This window comes from Meleagris gallopavo, chromosome 17 (assembly GCF_000146605.3).
Source record: "Meleagris gallopavo isolate NT-WF06-2002-E0010 breed Aviagen turkey brand Nicholas breeding stock chromosome 17, Turkey_5.1, whole genome shotgun sequence".
In the NCBI taxonomy this organism is placed as follows: Eukaryota; Metazoa; Chordata; class Aves; order Galliformes; family Phasianidae; genus Meleagris; species Meleagris gallopavo.
The window spans coordinates 5,101,774-5,108,456 of record NC_015027.2 but is presented as its reverse complement, the minus strand read 5'-3'; positions in this window follow the sequence as shown (position 1 = coordinate 5,108,456).

Below are 6,683 nucleotides of genomic sequence, written 5' to 3'. Positions count from 1 at the left end.
CTTTAGGACAAACTCATTTGTCCCCTTGCATCTGGAAATAAAGCTAGTCATCAGCACCTGCAGCACCGTGCTGCACACACTCGGAGACCTGCAAATGGGTTGTAAACTAGTCTTGTTTCTTCTTGCCTTAAGATAACAATGAGAAGAATAAAAGATGGCACAGAGAGACCCTGTTGTTTTTTTTCCCCTGGTATGTCTTTGACAAATATTACATTTGTGCATTGATTTCGTAAGTTTCTAAGCTCTAATTTAATCTGCAAGTCTCCAAATTGCTCTTTTGTGCTAAAGTGTTGAAAATTCAAAACAAAGTGAAAAGTCTCTGACCTGCCCAGGTTGAAGACATAGCTTCTGAATTCTTCAGTGCAGGTGGATTTGACCTCTTTGAGAAGAGCACAAGTGGTTGATGCATATGCCCAGGCTCCATCCAAATCAGTTGGGCTGCAGGCTGTGAATATGCAGTAACTGTAGCAGGATTTATCCAGTCTTTGGAGGAAGGTATGCAAAGCAGCTTCCTGCAGCGCTGCTTATTTTAGGGGACACATCCCAGCACCTCCAGGGGCTCAGCTCCACAGTTGACCTGAGGAAGCCCAGGCCTGTGCTGCACTACACTGTGCTGCACATACAGCTTGGGCTTCAGGCCTCTGCTGTGCAGTGCATTTCTGTGTCTGCAGGATGAGCCTGGCCAGCTCACAGCAGAGGAACACGCAGGCAGGTCCCACTTCATACTGGTGATTACGGCACCCGCATGGCCTTACTTTTATCTGGAAGTTCTCGTGTGAACATTCTTTCTGTTTGACAGCTGAAATGATGACCAGAGTTGTTTTCTTTCAATGAAAGTCTTTCAATAAAGTCTGATAAGTGGGCTTTTTCCACAGACAGGGCCTGCCTGACATGCTGCATGCCAATCAGAGGACTACTACAGGTTTCCTGCATCTGAAGGGATGTAAGATTATCTATACTATTGTCTCTTTGTTTGTAGTGTTAGCTCTAGCAAATACTATTTAAAAATTTACTTTACAGAGCCGAGCACCTTTCTTATAGGATCACACTGAGTCACCACCTCCTGGCACAGAACATCTCCTGCTCCAGGCCCTGCTCCTGGGGCTGCTCCTGAAGCCACCTGGGACTCTGGCAATTTGTGGGCAAATTGTGCATCTTATTCTTTTTAGCTCCATTGTTACTCCCTTATCAGCTTGCTACAGCTCCTCACTCTGCTGTCTCTGTTCCCTACAACTGCATTCTCCTAATGGTACAAGGCTTCCTTCCTGCTCAATTTGCTCCTGAGAGAAAGCTGATAGTCATCGGTGTGTCCCTCTGCTGTAATTTGCTTTCTGGCTGATATTAGCTGCTTGCTGCCCTCCTCTGAAAACACACAAGGACCACTCGGTCCTGAGCAGAAATCCAGATTCCCCAGTTCTACCCTGGTAACTCTTCTCCCCACACCTCGAAATACCAAATATGCAGGGTCCATATTGCTCGCCCAGTGGGAAGCAGCCCTCTGAGATCCTCTGCAAAGCAGGCTGCAATGCAATGGAGCCAAGAATGCCACCGCAGCAGCAGCAAGCCAGGCCCCAGGAAATCCTCTTCCAACACCTGGCCCACATCAGCAGACAGGCTTGCTATGATTTTGGATGCAAGTTTGGACACTCAATCCTCATTCCAGACAGACTCCATAAATTCTCCCAGACAAACTTTTTCCCAGCCTTGCCCTGCTCCCCACTTTCAGATGGTTTCTCCCAAGGCCAGATGCTGTATTATCTGGAGCGACTTTCCCTCCCAGCCTTGTTTTCCTCCTACTCCTGCGTCCTTTGTCTGGCTGCCAAGAGGAGCAGCCCTGCCAGGCAGACAGCTGCTCAGCATCGCCGTGCGGGTGCTGCCCTGTGGGCCGGGGAGCCGCTTCCAGGCTTGTTCCATCTTTGAGGGGGATGCTTTGCTTTGGAAATGGTGTGCAGAGGAAGGAGGAAAAAAATAGCACCTGTAAAGGTGTCAGAAAGGACTGGAAATGTTTAAGAGAAGGCGGCCTTAATGCTTTTCTGGTTTTACCTTAGAGACAGCGTAAGAAGCAAGCCTGCTCTCTCCTGCTCTGGCTGGAACTCTCCCTGGAGGACCACAGATTGGCAACAAGAAGTTTCCAAGCCCTTGGCCATAAATGCACAGGCCTGGAATCTCTGTAATGAGAGTTTCCCTCTTTGCCGTTTGCCAGGAGAACAAGGACCAGGCATCAGTATCAAAACCAACCAGATTCCAATGAAAACCAGCAAAGAAAAATAAGAACAGAAAGCAAATCATTTTGCTGGTCACAAACAGGCAAGTAAAGCTGCAGAGGCGCAGCCAGCAGGACGGCCCTGCAGCCCTGCCATGCAGTGTCCTGCTGCCACCCACAGGGACGGGTCCCGCAGTGCCTGCATCGCCCTTCCAGATGGGCGAGAGCTTCGTCCTGCCCGATGCCTTCGCTTTGTCTGCCAGGACCTCGCTGCCTTGCCCCGCAGGCTGGGCTCCTGCTTCCCTCCCACTGCTGATCCTTGAAGGCCGTGCCAAGGCGGGCAGCCCGGGGCGCACTCAGCCGGCTGCGCTGCTCTGCCGCTGTGTGGCTGCGGGCCCAGGCGGGATCACCCCGCCCTTTGGCTGGGGCAGACGGGCTCGGAGCCATGCTTTCATCCCAGTGCTGTCTGCAGAATCTCCTGAACCTGCTTTGTGTCCGGGACTGGAAAGATCCACAGCAAAGCTGTGTGCTGCCTCATTTAAAATGCTTCTCACACACTGCCGGTGTCCAACACCCACATGCCCTGATGGGAAGGTGAGCAGCAAGTGGCCCCTGCAACGTACGCAGAATCTGTCACTCTCTGGAAGGATGCATCAGGGTTAAGCTTTTGGCTTTTCTGACCTCACAGAATGCCTTCAGAGTAGAAAATGAGTGTCATCAGACTACTGAAACAAATTCCTCTGTTCTCGTAGCCTTATTACAATATATTGACCTTAAAGCCTGAAGAGAGTATCCCTAATTATTTTGTTATTGGTCACTGGAGCAAACAAAATGGAGGAGAAAATGGAAGCAAAGCCCAGGTCTGGAAAATGGAAATGAGTGTGAGGAAAGGAATGTGGAGCTTCACAACGACTGGGGGGAGAGGAGAGCAGAGGAGGAAGAAAGGAGAAGGAGGAAAACCAGGGGTAAATGGCTGCAGTGCTGTTGCAGGTTCTGAGAGCACTCCCATCAGGCTGCATGGCCCTCAGCAAACCTCAGATTTTGGCAGGATGTGTGACACCTCTCGTGATCCTGCCTTGGGTAACTGCTCATTGCAGAATGCAGAGCCCTGAAATGCTGCCTGATAATGCCTGCAGAACCCTTCTTCTCCCCATACAAAAGCAGGGAGGAGGTTGCAGGGTGCTTCGGAGCAGAGAATCTGTGTGCTTTCCCCATGAGCTGCCTGCCAGCCCAACAACAGACACACACACCAGCCCAGCTGGGATCTATGTACACACAGAGCAGGAAGGGCAATCCTGAATGTGAGGGATCTACAAACCCTGGCAGACGCTTGTCACAGGAGATAGCATCGCCTGTAACTTCAGTAGTGCAGGCAGAGCTGGGAGACCAGATGGGAATCCAGCACAGTGTGGCTGAGGCAGGAGTCCAGTGCAGAGGCCCTGAAGTCTTGTCCACCATCCTGCTGTTGCTGCCTAGAGGGCCAGGGCTTCCTTCCCGGGGGGGTAATTAAATCACTTGCACCCTTTTTATGACTTAGCCACTCTGGCTAAGCTGACAGAGATCTATGCTTTGTGCCCACAGTTCATTGTTAATTTAGCAGGCACAGTCAATTCTCTCAGCTTATAAGTGTGTAGCAGGACTTCAAGGAAGGAACAAATATACCATACCCAGGCTTTCTAGGGTAAATGCCCTCAGCTCACCAGCTCTCTGGCCTTTTAAAGAGTAATTAAACATATTTTGTTGTTGGTTATTTTTTTTTTCCCAAAAACACTCTTAGGACATTTTACCAAAAGAAAACAAACAAACAAGCAAACCAAACCTCAGTACAGAATTCATCATCTTCTACAGTTCATTTACATGAGCTTAAGTCTTTCTAAACATTGTCTTATTGCTGAGCAAAGTTCTGCTGCTTTGTGTAAGAATGGTTGGCACACGCAGGTACTGCCTGCTCAATGGAGAGCAGTCTGCCAGTATTGCGCTGCGGGGCGAAGTCTTTGAGGTTGGCATACGTTTGACTTTGGGATAAGCAATACAAAAACCCATACACAATTGTCTTAAACTTTACACACCTTTACATTTTGTCACATTGGACTTTTAAAGGTGTAGACTGACGTAGAGAAATGTTAGCAGAAGTGCCTCTTAACAGTGCCAATCAAGTGTAGGGAAACTGCTCCTGTGAAGTTAAGCCCTGAGAACAACGACGTTCAGAAGCGCTGGCCAAATCAGGGTCTCAGAGGGTAAAATGCAATGTGTTGGTTCAAGTCCTGCATCACCGCAGGACCTTTTCCAAGATGCATCCTTTAAACCTACACGCGTTTCTGTATGGGTTAAGCTCACTGCCCCAGTGCTCCAGACACACTGCTTTCAGTCCACGCTCCCAGCACGTCCTTCTTATGGCCTCAAACCCCATCCACTCAAACATGGTTTTGGTCTAATTAAGAAATAGAAGCAAATCTGACCACGTTCTCACTAGGTTTTAACTTACCTGTCAATTCAGCATCAGATTTCAGTGGTAATTTGCCCTCAGCTGCTGTCATTGTGGCTGAGACACCGACATTTCCAGTTTTTTATTCCCTCCTTTGTTTTTCTGCTCAAAGAAGTTGTCTCTCTCCAGCAGGGCAAACACCCTGAGCAGCAAACAGGGCCGACACCACGCTCGGCTGTTGGGAGTGTCAGCCCTGGAGGTTTCCCATGGCTCACTCTGCACTCCGCATTCTGTGGTTACACTGCTTTATTACTGCCAACTATCAGTCTATACCGTGAGATTCTGACACAGAACCATACGCCACTGTTGCCAGTACACAACACAAAGCTTTTCTCTCCACCCTTACTGTTAAACCTCATACCGACCACAGAAAGCATTGGAAGTATTTTGTTGCTCGTTGCAGCAGGATGGTTCTCACAGTGGCTCTCCTGCAGTCAACGGACTTTGCAAAACACTTCATTCTGAAAACCACTGCACAGACACATCCCAGCATGGGAATAAGGGGAAAGGCACGGCTCCTGTGACATCAGAGAACACCTGCAATGTAGGCAGACAGCCTGTGGAAGCTCCTGATGCACTGTGTGTATTGCAGAGTACACACAAACTGCCTGGATGGCAAGTTGAGTAAAATAGGAACACAGCTTGGGAAGGTTTCCCCTCCCAAAAAAAAAACAAAAAAACAACAGAAGATAACAATTATTTACATTCATGAACTCAGTAGCCTTTAACATCTCTATACACAGATACATACTCCTTACATGCATGTACAGGCTGCAATAGGATCTGAACACAACAGGAAAATACAAAAACTCCTTAATAATTCACTTGACAGATGTGTACAGGTTGCAGAGCTTTCTTCATTTGTGGAGCAAATGCTGCATGCTGGGTAAGCACCGAGCTTCTTTGGGGAAACTCCAGTCCTTCTGAGGGGTGTGTTTTCCCAACAGACCATACATCAACTGGAAGAAACTGAAAACTCATTGTGCAGAGGGTTTTCAGTGAGTTGTAACTGCATGTGCTGCATCAGACGTTTTAAATATAAACCCGCCAGTGTTAAGTATTAAGCAGTCAAGGAATGTTTGAAGAAATAAAGAAACCCCACATTTCTATCCCTTCATTTCCCCAGTCAATTCAAAGCAGCACCTTTCCCTTCCTACTTCCAGAACTCCCACAGTACAGACATCACCACCAGCATTTTACATTCAGCTCTGCCCTCTGCTATCAGAGGTATTTGTCCTTTGTAAATCTTACATCCTCTTCAGATAGCACTTTTTGTGAAGCAGATCTGTGTTCCACAAGTAACAAACAGCAATACAATTCTAACCTTGTAGTTTACAAGACAAAACAGTAGTCTCCCTTCCCCCTCCTCCCCTCTTTGAGAACGTTTTCCTTAATGTCTTGCAGTGCTGCCCTTATCTCCTCACTGTCCTTCTCCCATCTAAATTGCTATTTAGAGTCCTTTTCTGCCCAAGCTTTAACAACACCTAAAGCAAGGTACAAACTACTACCAAATAAAAAAACCCTCACAAAAGCAGCCCCAGCCATCTAGCAAGAGGCTCTGACAAAAGACGCTCTGACAAGCAGCAGTTGAAGCTTGAAGACTAACTTTCCATCTTGGATGATGGCCTTTGAGATGTTACCACGCTCTGGAACAGTGGATGCAGATGCATTAATAACTCAGTGACAGCAAGCAGGAGGGAACAGGCAGAGAGCAGTGAGTGCAGAAAACAAGTTACTGCTTTATTTTTTCTCTGTGAAACACAGCTACGAGAGATTTAAAATGATGTGGATGAACAGTGTTAAAATCCTGAAATAATGTGTTTAGTTGTCAATACAGATAATATCCATTTAGTATCAGCTCAACTCAATCACCAAAGCTGATGCAGTAGGCTGAGAAGAGCACTTAGGAGCTGAAGTGTATTTAAATAACCCTTAGTTACAAAAATTACCCTTTCATAAAATTGTGTTGTTTGGGTTGCAGGGGACCTTTAAAGA